The 13,613-nt window shown below is 40.2% G+C and overlaps 1 long non-coding RNA gene across 1 annotated transcript; it reads left to right on the forward strand.

Moving 5' to 3' along the window:
- The first annotated feature begins 2,050 nt into the window (after positions 1–2,050).
- Positions 2,051–13,264, forward strand: LOC122938644. The gene is made up of 3 exons (XR_006390044.1): positions 2,051–2,101; positions 10,089–10,127; positions 13,205–13,264. It is a non-coding gene; the product is annotated as an uncharacterized LOC122938644 (long non-coding RNA).
- The last annotated feature ends 349 nt before the right edge of the window (positions 13,265–13,613 follow it).

Raw genomic sequence — 13,613 nt, forward strand, 5'->3', positions numbered from 1 at the left:
TTCTCCCGGCCAGCCGTGCACAGTCCCGAATGCGCTATGGTTATTTCTTCCTGGCCAGTATAGTATACTTGCCAGGAGGAAGTCACCAGGGCGCATGCGCGGCGGCGTGTGCGTTCAGTCCAGCTCGCGGCCCAGCCGGGAGAAGACTTCAATCAAGATGGAGCCCGCCCCCTGCCAAAACCAGGAAGTGGACAGCGGGAGCAGGTAAGTATAAAACAGCGTAATGAGAATACCCCTTTAATGATATAGTAATCATATAGTATATATAGTCTAAAGGTGCCTTACAAACCCATGGTTAAAATGTGATAATAATAATAATTAGAAATGGGCGAATTTCAGGTTATGAAATTTGTTCCGCTTCGTTTACTTGTAAAAGGTGAATTCCCTGCATAACGGAAACTGGACGGATCCGTTTTGCAGCCCATAGACTTCTATTATGACGGAATGAATAATGGAATGCCTCTAAAGACATTCAGTTATGCATTCCATTATAGAATTGCATTATGGTCCGTGGTAATGGAATCCATAACGCAATTCCCCTTTTACCACCAAACGAAGCTTGAACCAATTTCAAAATATGAAATTTGCTCATCTCTAATAATAATAATAATATTTTATTATTATTATTATTATTAAGCGGTGACTACATCCAACAAAATAGTTATACTATATAACAAATTATAATTATTAACTGTGTGCTTATTTTGTGCTCCTTGATGAGTAGGTACCCAAAGGGTTAAGTAGTTGTTGCGACGCCCCAGGTACTGTGATAGTGTAAGTGATAGATGTAAGACACCAGTAGTACACATACGGCTTCCCATTACTTGGGGTCATGTAAAGTGACATTTTCAGAGAAAAATGGCACTGGGTGAATAAAAAGAGCAGTGAGATGTTTAGAGTACTTCTGAGCATTTAGGTACTGTATGTATGTAGAATCATTGATGTGCAGTACCCATGTGCTTGTTGCTCTTGCATCTGCATATCATCACCTAGAATTACAAACATTAATTATTTTTCTATATATAATTGAGATGTAGTTGCTTTGTTGGCATCGCCTTTCCAGATGTTACGTTCCATTTACTGACTCTGCTCCTGTGAGATTAAAGCAGTTTATTATTCAGTTCAAAGTCATAGTGCTGTTTGCAGCAAAGTTGGAAGTAGTTTTTTCTCCTCTGAGTGTTCCCTGGAGTTCCTAACATGAAAATGTCCTTCTCCGCGCAGTGATAAAGCTGCTGAAGTACAGGGGACATGTTTCTCTAATCTGTAATATGAATCTCATGCTTTGTTTTCCTAGCATTTGTTGCTATTCTCTTCTCTGTAAGCACGTTTATCGAGGTCTACCAAAAGCCCAGAAGCACATAGGTCAGAGAACAGCATTTTGATGGATTACGGGATTGTAACTGTCCCTGCCAGCTGACAGCTTTTATTGGCTGGGAGGATGAGCCTGTAAACCTTTATATAATTATAGTATTAAAGCCACTGTGCCTCTGTGTTGCTGGCGCTTGTTCAGGGATCAATGTGAAGATAATTTCAAAAATGAATAGTAAGTATTGATCGTCCCTTGGTGGAGTCTTATCAGTCTCTGAAGCAGAGTACTGTAGATTATAACCTCAATGTCATTTATGATGATATGATACGTATTGCAGAGTAGCAATTTTTTTTTTAAAAGGTGTTTTAATTCACAATAGATTTTTTTTCCCCAGCGTGATGGGTAATAAATCACAATCTGTGTAATTTTTTGAAATGAGCACATGTTGGCAGTAGTAGTAGGGCAGTTCCTAAGAGATGTGAAAATGACCAGTGAGGGCAAATATCAGCAGAGATTCCTTCTGAATGATTGGCCCTTAGTTGATTCTGACATTCAGATGACCTTGGGGCCTCTGCTACCAGCTGCCGGTTAATTTTCTTCACTGAGGACATAGTGTAACTTTCTATCTGCCTGCCAATTACCTGACATTTCCAACTTATCACCTTATATTTTTTAAGATATTGGAAGCGCATCTCCCTTTTGACATTTAAACCATGTTTTTTTTTTCTTTTCTTTCTAGAATGACAAGTATCCTACAGTCTAGTCTTGTCTAGATGAGCAAAAACAGCAAAGGTACAAAATATGCTGGTGAGCGGTTTGGAATTAAACACTTGACCAGTAGCATGAATAAAATTAACATGCTATACGTATAATGGGAGTTCAATCTGATTTGAATTGGCTGAACCTTTTGTTGCTTCATACATGTGAAAATTGAAACATTTATAAAAATGTTCTGTAACCGTTGTTTTAGTTTATTTTTAATATAGTGTAGGGAAAGGGCTATGAAACATTGGGCAAATCTAATCTATAAAGCTGAGTATGTATGTGTGTGTATGTATGTCCGCTAAAGGAATCTGCACCGTCGCATTTACAATCACGAAATTTGGCACACAGGTACATCAGGTGTCCGGGAAAGTTTTAGACCAGGTCTCAGCTCTCTAGCACGTACCGTTCCTGAGATATTCCGAAAAAATGCATTAGCCAATAGAAGCTTAGTCACATGACCCTTAACAGCCAATAGAAGCTCGCAGGCTGTTAGCCTCCACAAACACAGTTTTACTCCAGGTTTCCATAACAACCCATACATTTTTCTTCACTGCTGTAGGAGAGCTTTAAAGGAAATCTGTCACCAGGATAATCGCTATTGAAGTAAAGCCATGGCCTAATAGCACTTAGTACCTTATTTCAAGATGTGCCCTTTGTTCCAGAAATAGATGTTTCTGTCCTCTGAAAATCCAGTATATTTGGTATGCAAATGAGCCAGTAAGGTGCCCAGAGGGGCGTCACTCTTGCAGGAAGGAGCCCAGACACACCCCCTGCCACAATGTGTCCACCCTCAAAAGTAGAACTTAAAACCTGGTAAGTCACCCCCCTTATCCGGTTAGGCCACACCCCTAACACTCCTCAGCCGCCAGGGATTGAAAAAAAAGAAGGTAAAAATCTACTTCTGTCAGCTGCAGGAGTGGGAGGGAGGGTGACTTTCTCCCTGCAGCTCACACTCAGACAGCACAGTGCTACTGTCTTAGAGTGAGCTGTTCAAAATGACACACCCCCTATCAGGTTAGGACACGCCCCCTCCCACTCCTCAGCCGACAGAGATTGAAAAATGAAGTTAAAAATCAACTTCTAGGTCCCGCTAAGCCACGCCCCAATCTGGTTAGGCCATGCCCCCTCCCACACCTTAGCCGACAGGGATTGAAAGAATTTAGTTAAAAATCAACTTCTGTCAGTTGCAGTGGTGGGAGAGAGGGTGACTTTCTTTTTGTAGCTCACACTTAGACAGCACAGTGCTGCTATCTGTGAGTGAGCTGTTCAAAAGGACATCCTTGTGTCTATTCAGGCCCTGCGCCAGACAGAAGACAGGGAGTCTGAAAGCCGGACTGTCCGGCCTAAGGCCTCCTGCACACGACCGTTTTTTTTTACGTTTACTGGCCGTTTTTTGCATTACGTATACAGGGTCTAAATACGGAACCATTAATTTCAATGGTTCCGCAAAAAAAACGGAATGTACTCCGTATGCATTCCGTTTCCGTATTTCCGTTTTTCCATTCTATTAAAAGATAGAACATGTCCTATTATTGCCCGCAAATTACGTTCCGTGGCTCCATTCAAGTCAATGGGTCCACAAAAAAACGTTCAGTTTTTGCAGAACCATCTATTGAAAATTTTATGCCCAGCCCAATTTTTTCTATGTAATTACTGTATACTGTATATGACATACGGAAAAATGGAACAGAAATGGAAACACAACGGAAACAAAAAACGGAACAACGGATCCGTGAAAAACGGACTGCAAAACACTGAAAAAGCCATACGGTCGTGTGCAGGAGGCCTAAAACTGGAGGTTTTGGGATTGTCCCATATGGAGATAAGTGTTAAGGGGCAGATTTCTGTAAAGGCCACTGTTAAGGGGGCTGACCCCTGTGGAAGTCAATGTTAAATGGAGTCTGTCAGCACATTTACCCCTTTTTAACAGTTCCCATAGCGCTGTAGCCGCAACACAGATGATTAAAACGGTACCATTATATGCTTTTGTGGACTTTTAAAACTGCCAAAAACGAACTTTGATGCATATGTAAATGAGGGCTTGCAAGTGCCCAGGGCGGCGTCCACCGCGTTGGAGCCCAGGCATGCGCATGCCCCGGCCAAGGAAGTTATCGCGTAGGCGCGGGATCTCGCTGAGGGGGAGAGAAAACAGATGGGCGGACAGAGGAAGAGGCTGGGCGGGGATAAGAGCCGAAGAGGCAGAGCTGCCTGGGCTCCAACGCGGTGGACGCCGCCCTGGGCACTTGCAAGCCCTCATTTACATATGCATCAAAGTTCGTTTTTGGCAGTTTTAAAAGTCCACAAAAGCATATAATGGTACCGTTTTAATCATCTGTGTTGCGGCTACAGCGCTATGGGAACTGTTAAAAAGGGGTAAATGTGCTGACGGACTCCCTTTAAAGGGGAATTCTGCTGTAAAGGTCAAAGTTAAGGGGGTGGGCTGCTGTGGAGGTCCAATTTTAAGGGACGGGGCACTGTGGGAGGGGGGTCAGTGGTAAGGGGTAGTGATGGACAAACATCGACTGGGACGACTCGCGAACACGAGTTCACGATCAAATGTTCGCGCACCGCGCGTTCGCGGTGGGCCCCATTCACTGCAATGGCAAGCGAACCTGAAAAACCTTCAGGTCTTATTTGTAGCCAGCAGTCACTTACTAGAAGTACACAAATAGTCCCACAACATGGACAGTGATATACCAGAGCGAGATCATTGGCAAAAATTGCCACCAAAAAATATGTATTTTAATCAGAGGCCATTTTTATGCGTCTCAAAAATGTGCCCTGCTGGAGCCTAGGATTTTTTTTTATTTCCTATCGGTTTGATGTATACAAATGTCCAGCACTCCATGTTTTTGTATCCTGCAGAGTCCATTAAAAAAATGCATACGTTAACGTACATTTTTTTCTACCATGGAACTGTATGGTGAACGGACACCACTGTACGGCATCAGTCTGAGGCATCTGTTAACGCATACATTTTTGGTATACATTAAATGGATGGCAAAAATAGGATGTGAACCCAGCCCTAGTGTCAGAATAAGCACCAGTACACAGCGGAGCAGCGTGGCGGAGAGGGGAGGCCGCCATGTACTCACAGAGCTCTATCTGGTCCTGGTGGTCAGGGATGAGGACTGTGTTTCCCAATTATCATTTTCTACTTGGAAATACAGGGTACAGTATAATTCACTAGAATCTATATAATATAAAGATATTAGCCCTACCCCCGAATAATAATTAGTGTTGAGCTTGAATATTCGAATAGCAAATATTAATTGCGAATATCGCAACTTTGCTAATTCGCAAATATTTCGAATATAGTGCTATATATTCGCTATATAGAATATTCGTCATTTTATAACATCTGAAAACATGATTCCTCCCTGCTTCTTTCTTGTGGGTCAATGAGTCATTGGCCCACAAGCAACTTAAACAGGAAGGAATCATGTTTTCATATGGAAAAAAAATGACGAATATTCTAAAAAACGCATATATAGCAATATAGTGAATATATTCGTTATTTAGAATATTTGCATTTTTTTCCTATCTGTACAGTTGTTCGCATACTCCTCCCCGACAAGCGTCCCCGTCACCATGGGAATGCCTGTGGGTTAGAAAATACCATCGGATCTGAGTTTTCCCTGAGATCATGAAAACTCAGATCCGATGGTATATTCTAACCCACAGGCATTCCCATGGTGATGAGAACGCTTGTCGGGGAGCAGTATGCCAAAGTGGAATAACAGTACAGATTGAAAAACAAAAAAAAACGAATATTCTAAATATCAAATATATTCGCTATATTGCTATAACTTTGTTTTTTAGAATATTCGTCATATTCTAAAACAAGAATATATAGCAATATAGCGAATATTCGTAAAATACACATATTAGCCATAGCCAACAAATAGAAAAGGTATATAGCACCCTTCAATCAGTATTTGGCAGAAACAGGTATATAGCACCCCTCAATCAGTATTTGGCGGAACCAGGTAGATGGCACACCTCAATCAGAATTTTGTGTAAACAGGTGTATTGCTGCCCTCAATCAGTATTTGGTGGAAGAAGTTATATAGCAATGGCGTCCCTCAATCAGTAATTAGTGGAAGAAGGTATATAGCACCTCTCAATCAGTATTTGGCCGAAACAGGTATATAGCACCCCTTAATCAGGATTTTGTGGAAACAGGTATATAACACCCCTCATTTAGTATTTGGCAGAAACATGTATATGGCACCCCTCAATTAGTATTTTGTGGAAGCAGGTGTATCGCAGCCCTCAATCAGTCCTCGTCTCCTATGTGATGGGGGGCGGGACGGATCCGGCCGAGCATGTCTCCTCAGCGCGGCCAGCGTCCTCGGTTCCCCCAGCAACCTGATGAAGCCTGAACACCGAGCTGGGCACTCGGTGCTCAGCCATGAACAGCAGGGTGAGTCATGTGACTCTGGCCACATCACATGCTGCTCAGTATTTAAACAGGCAGCCTGCTGGCCACAGGTTGCCTGTTATTTAGGTTCTGCTGTGATTTTGCATACCTGGCATACTTACCCTCTGTGTATCTCCTGACGATCCTCTGCCTGCTCCTTCTGTACTGCGCTGCTCTCCTGGTATTCAGACCCCGGCTATCTCCTGACAATCCTCTGCTGACTCCTTTGGTACTTCACGATGCTCCTGGTATTTATAGCCCCGGCTTCTCCTGACTATTCTATGCTTTCTCCATTTGTATTCGTTGCTCTCCTGGTATTGACTCGGTCCGTTCACTCTCTGTTGTTTGTCTGGTCTGTCCTCCCAGCACTTATTCCAAGCTAGGGATTGCCGTCCAGTTGTCCCCTGTCATTAGGACTTGTGAGGCAGGGCCAGGTGTGAGGGTGGAGCGCAGTGGTCACTATCCTCCCCCTGTGTGTGTGTACGCGACCGTTACAATATCTTTTAATGACACATACAAACATTAAATGAAATAGATTAAATATACCCAAGCGAAGCTTGTTATGGAAAGATGTTTCTTTGTACTAGAAAAAGTGTGGAAGTGTCTCCTTCTGCATTGCTAAGGAGTCTGTCTTCAATGTTCTAACTGAGCGCTGAAGAGGCATGTGTGTAACAAGTCAGATAAGCATTGTGATAGGCAGTGATAAGGCACGTGTGCATAGTCAGAGACTGGGGTAGTGAAAGGCAGTATGGAAGCCTCTGCATGTTATATACAGGTGTCTTCAGCACCCAGTAGAATGCTGAAGACAGACTCTCCTTAGCAACACTCAGAGCTTTGCTATGAAGAAATAAAGAAGTATAAAGAAAATCTTTCTGTAATAAAGTGTATATATACAGTACAGACCAAAAGTTTGGACACACCTTCTCATTCAAAGAGTTTTCTTTATTTTCATGACCATGAAAATTGTAGATTTACATTGAAGGCATCAAAACTATGAATTAACACATGTGGAATTATATACATAACAAAAAAGTGTGAAACAACTGAAAATATGTCATATTCTAGGTTCTTCAAAGTAGCCACCTTTTGCTTTGATTACTGCTTTGCACGCTCTTGGCATTCTCTTGATGAGCTTCAAGAGGTAGTCATCTGAAATGGTTTTCACTTCACAGGTGTGCCCTGTCAGGTTTAATAGGTGGGATTTCTTGCCTTATAAATGGGGTTGGGACCATCAGTTGCGTTGTGGAGAAGTCAGGTGGATACACAGCTGATAGTCCTACTGAATAGACTGTTAGAATTTGTATTATGGCAAGAAAAAAGCAGCTAAGTAAAGAAAAACGAGTGGCCATCATTACTTTAAGAAATGAAGGTCAGTCAGTCCGAAAAATCTGGAAAACTTTGAAAGTGTCCCCAAGTGCAGTCACAAAAACCATTAAGCGCTAAAAAGAAACTGGCTCACATGCGGACCGCCCCAGGAAAGGAAGACCAAGAGTCTCTTCATCCGATTCACCAGCCTCATAAATCGCAGGTTAACAGCAGCTCAGATTAGAGACCAGGTCAATGCCACACAGAGTTCTAGCAGCAGACACATCTCTAGAACAACTGTTAAGAGGAGACTGTGTGAATCAGGCCTTCATGGTAGAATATCTGCTAGGAAACCACTGCTAAGGACAGGCAACAAGCAGAAGAGACTTGTTTGGGCTAAAGAACACAAGGAATGGACATTAGACCAGTGGAAATCTGTGCTTTGGTCTGATGACTCCAAATTTGAGATCTTTAGTTCCAACCACCGTGTCTTTGTGCGACGCAGAAAAGGTGAACGGATTGACTCTACATGCCTGGTTCCCACCGTGAAGCATGGAGGAGGAGGTGTGATGGTGTGGGGGTGCTTTGCTGGTGACACTGTTGGGGATTTATTTAAAATTGAAGGCATACTGAACCAGCATGGCTACCACAGCATCTTGCAGCGGCATGCTATTCCATCCGGTTTGCGTTTAGTTGGACCATTATTTATTTTTTAACAGGATAATGACCCCAAACACACCTCCAGGCTGTGTAAGGGCTATTTGACCATGAAGGAGAGTGATGGTGTGCTGCGCCAGATGACCTGGCCTTCACAGTCACCGGACCTGAACCCAATCGAGATGGTTTGGGGTGAGCTGGACCGCAGAGTGAAGGCAAAAGGGCCAACAAGTGCTAAGCATCTCTGCAAACTCCTTCAAGACTGTTGGAAGACCATTTCAGGTGACTACCTCTTGAAGCTCATCAAGACAATGCCAAGAGTGTGCAAAGCAGTAATCAAAGCGAAAGGTGGCTACTTTGAAGAACCTAGAATATGACATATTTTCAGTTGTTTCACACTTTTTTGTTATGTATATAATTCCACATGTGTTAATTCATAGTTTTGATGCCTTCAGTGTGAATCTACAATTTTCATAGTCATGAAAATAAAGAAAACTCTTTGAATGAGAAGGTGTGTCGAAACTTTTGGTCTGTACTGTGTATATATATATATATATATATATATCTTACATGTCCCTACACAATATTAAAAATAAACTGAAACGACAGTTACACTTCACGCGACCGTTTGTAATCCTTTCCGTTTTGCGGTCCTCAAATAACAGAACCGCGTGTCCGCATTTTGCGGACGAATGACTTCAGTTTGTGTTCCGTATGTCTTCTGTTTTTTACGGTCCGCAAAAAACTAGAGGAAAAAATAGATAATACTGAAACGGATCCGCAAAAAAACGGATGACATACGGAAACCATTCCGTATGTCATTCGCAGTTTGCAGATCCTTTGACTTGAATGGTGCTGCAGACCGATCTGTGCAGACAATATCAGTACACGCTTCATATTTTTGTGGAATAGAAATGCGGAAACACGGATGCGGACAACATACTGAATGTTGTCCGCACATTTTATTCACCCATATGAACTAATGGGTCCGCTTTTATTCCGCAAAATGAGGAACGGATGCGGATCGGTCGCAAAAAAAATAATACGGTCGTGTGAATGTACCCTTAAAATGGGTTTTCCAAACATGACTGGGGAATGGTATAAAAACTTACTGTCCTGTCCTGTATGTTGTAGGATAAGCTTCATTTTGTGTTTTTGTACAAAATGTGTATGCTAATAATGGTATGTACATACTACTTGCTTTAAACAATTTTAATGTTTTCTCTTTAATTTTCCTTCATCCAAGAGCTATAGCTTTTTTTTATTTTTCTGTTCACATAGCCATATAAGGGATTGCTTTTTTTTTTTTTTTACACTTTAATTACATAATTTCCGTAATATTGCATATGATGTTTCGGAAAGCTGGAAAAAAAAATTATGAATAGGTTGGAACTGGAAAAAAAACAGACCTGCGCCTTTGTTTCACAGGTTTTAGTTTTTAAAATGCTCATAATGTAGTAAAAATGACATTATCTTTATTTTGTCAGGCAATACAATTACAGTGATACCACATTTATATTTTTTTGTTGTTTTAATAATAATAATAAAAAAGGTTTGAAAAAAAACGAATTTTCTTTGCATCGCCATATTCTGGAACACATAACTTTTTTTTTATATTTATTTCTACAGAGCTGTGCAGGATGAGCTGCAGTGTTTACCGAGTTGTGGGTTAGTATGACTTTTTGATTAGTTATTATAGAATTTTTGTAAGTGAAGCATTTAGATTTTTTTCTCCTGTTTTGGCGCTCACTGTATCGGATAAATACTTTAAAATTAAATTTTTTCGGGCATCTTTGGACATGACTAGGGATGAGCGAATCGAGTTTGGATAAAACTTTGTTCCAATACTGTACGGAGTGAGAACTCTGTACAGTATTAAAATGTATTGGCTTCTATGAGCCAAAGTTATTACTTTACAAAGTCTCGCTAGACTTCGCATAATAACTTCAGAAATTGATTGATACTGTAAAAAAACATTTCCCGAACTCGGGTTCGGTTCCAAGTGGTACCACAGGGACCAGGGATCAGATGTTACTGCAACCTCTGCACCCCTTAAACGACATCATTAATGGCATTCTAGTGGGTTAGTTTGTCCCTACCTCAGAAGATACAAATACTACTACATTGCCCCTTCATGCCTCAGGGCTTTCCTTGAAGATTATCCAGGGTTGCAATGGTAAAACAGAGGTCAGTACTCTACAATGTTCTTAATAACTTCTGAGCAGAAGGATGGGAATATATTTTCATTCTCTGTTGCATGGTAGACACATATTGCCTGCTGCTTAACTGATCAACAAATTAGACAGACCAGGAAAATGTATGTATTGAAAACTGACTTTATTAAAGAGGTTATCCAGGAATAAGCGTAGGCCATCAATATTAGATTGGTGGCTGTCCAACTCTCAGCACAACTGTTGAGCAGATGTTTGAAGGACTCAAGTGAGCATGGCATCCCCTTCTTGTTGACCAGTCGTAGCTCTGTACTTTTAGAAGCAACTAAGCCCGGTGTTACAGCTCAGTCCCATTTATTTGCATAAGATAAAACTGTTGAGAGTGCCATAGCCTCTTTAAGTAGCTGTTCCTAAGGATAGGTCATCCATTTTTTACTAATAATAATAATAATTATTATTTATTAACATAGCATCAAGATCTAAGCCTTGTAGTTATCACTCCTACATAAGCAGAATGAGTATAACGCTTTTAGTTAAAAAAAGTTTAATATGCCTATTTTAACCCTAATGAACAAGTCACCTTCAGTATATTCTATGATTTAAAGCCTTCATTCGGTGCTCATACTTTTTTACAAGGATTTATTGCAGAGCAGCAGTAGCACGGTTGTTTTCTAACCACCACACTTTGATGAACACAATTATAATCAATGCAAATTATTGAGTTTTACTGCTGCATTATGTTGATGGCCTAATATGTTGCTTTGCAGTTTGTTTATGCATTCATTATTTATTCATATCACAAGATTAACAATGGTGTATAATGCTGTCAGCAAAGCCAGCACAAGTTTAAGCCGTATACCATCCCCATTTTTACTTAAAGCACATTATTTTGTCCTGTTATACGTATGCTATGAATGCCATTCTAAACAAATGGAGAAGAGTTTAAGGACACTGCCTGAAGCATGCCATGTCCTTTAATTGCCATTTACATAGCAGAAGAATCATTAATTTCTAATTCACCTATTATTCACCCTCTTTAGAATGCTATGTCAATGTCAGTTTTGGGGCAATGGAATTAATGCAGTCTCTGAATGACTTCAGAAAGCAGCCATTGCATTTTTCTTCTTCATGCTTTTTGACCTTAGTTAGAAAGTATTTAGACAAAGAGGAGCTTAGGGCTCTTGTTTATATATGATTTATGATACCACATTAACCCTTCATTGACCTAGAAATACAATAATATTAAAACAGTTTGACACATGGAGAATCAAAAGGCCTTTTATTGAAAGCACTATTGTCCGCATCATAAGTTTCCTCAGTGTGATGGCACAGTTACACCATCAATTTCCTATTACTATTGAACGTAGTATTGAAAAACCAATACACGGAATCTTTTGTCATTTCTGTTCCAGTGACCAGAAAATAGCTCCAAATAAGACCTTTTATCCATATCACTTCAGGCACTTCTAAGCATCATTTTCTTATACAATTGGATACTGAGAAAAACTCATGAGCAGCTTAGAAACATGAAAGCAATGAGTCATAAATTAAGAAAATCTGTATATGTATTAATTATTATTTGTAAACCCTAACCATTTTTATTAGACCTTATTGTCACTTAAATTGACAATGAACACAGAAATGCTAAGGACAATGCAAAACGGTGCTCTAAATATGACTGCAAGTACCTTTCTACATGATATGCCATAGTTGACTTTTTGGCAATGGTCCTGAGGTGGGTCTCTGGTCTAAAAGGTAAAACAGGCAGTTTCCTCAACTCCAATGAACTTTAATGGAGAGAGCAGATTGAAAAGGCGAGTGACAGCTGTATCCAAGGGGGAACTAGATAGAAAGAGGTGGTGGCTTATTGGAAAGCTTTCTCCATTGATATTATTGGAAGGTTACAGAAAGATCTTGCCACTTGCTAAATATCCTGTGAATACAATGGTATAAACTTTAGTGTAAATCCATCTGGACATTTAAAATGACGGTCCAGCTCAAGAAAAAATAATATTTCTTACAGTAAACTGCAACCACTCAGAAGAATAACTTAAATAATGTGTTAATAATCTAATAATTAAAGTGTACCTTTAAGAAACAGCATGTTTGATTAATTGCAGATGCTGCTGTGATCACAGGAGTTTATAAGCTGACAAGTTCCATATATATGGTGTAGATACACATCCTATAATTCCATGTTAGTTATTTATATTTTTATGAGCCATGAGGAACTAAAAGACAACAGTAATTATCCTCCAACTCTTACCCATAGTGAATTTAATGGTATTTACAAGTAAATTAAGCTAATAAACAGCACAGAATACTGTATTCTTAAAGGGGTATTCTACAGGATATGTCACAAATTCTAGATAGGTGTGGGCCCCATCTCTGGGAGAACAGAGAAAGCAGTGCTCTGCTATATTGGTATTTCCTATAAACTGCAGTGGAGAAAGCTTCTCCATTGAACCTCTCCATTGTATTCCATGGAGATATCATCAGCCATGGAATGATGAACAGGGACCAGCGCCTACAACATACTTATCACATATACAGTGAATATCCTTTATATTCTAGATTGGAAACTTGAATCTCCAGTACAAATCTCTGAGACGATCATTGGAGTTAAAGCCTCTTTACAGCTGAGCAGGTAACTATCAGGAATAAACCACTTGATATCTATAACTACCTGCTTGTCACAGACTACAGTAGGTGTGAGGCAATCATCTGTATGGGGACAACTGATCACTCATCTCCATAGAGAATTATTGTTTCAGAAATTATGATTTTTGTGCCCGAATCAAAGTTTTTTTCATCCAATGAGCGAACATTTGCTCAAGACACCTTTACACAGGGAAATTATTGTAAAGGAATGTTCATAAGAATGCTCCTAGTCCTTCCCAATAATTTCTCTGATAATCAGCCCATATAAAAGGGGCCTTTCTGCTATCACTATTACTAATTAGTGCTGTTTCTTTAACTTTTA

Source organism: Bufo gargarizans, chromosome 5, assembly GCF_014858855.1.
Source record: "Bufo gargarizans isolate SCDJY-AF-19 chromosome 5, ASM1485885v1, whole genome shotgun sequence".
Lineage (NCBI taxonomy): Eukaryota > Metazoa > Chordata > Amphibia > Anura > Bufonidae > Bufo > Bufo gargarizans.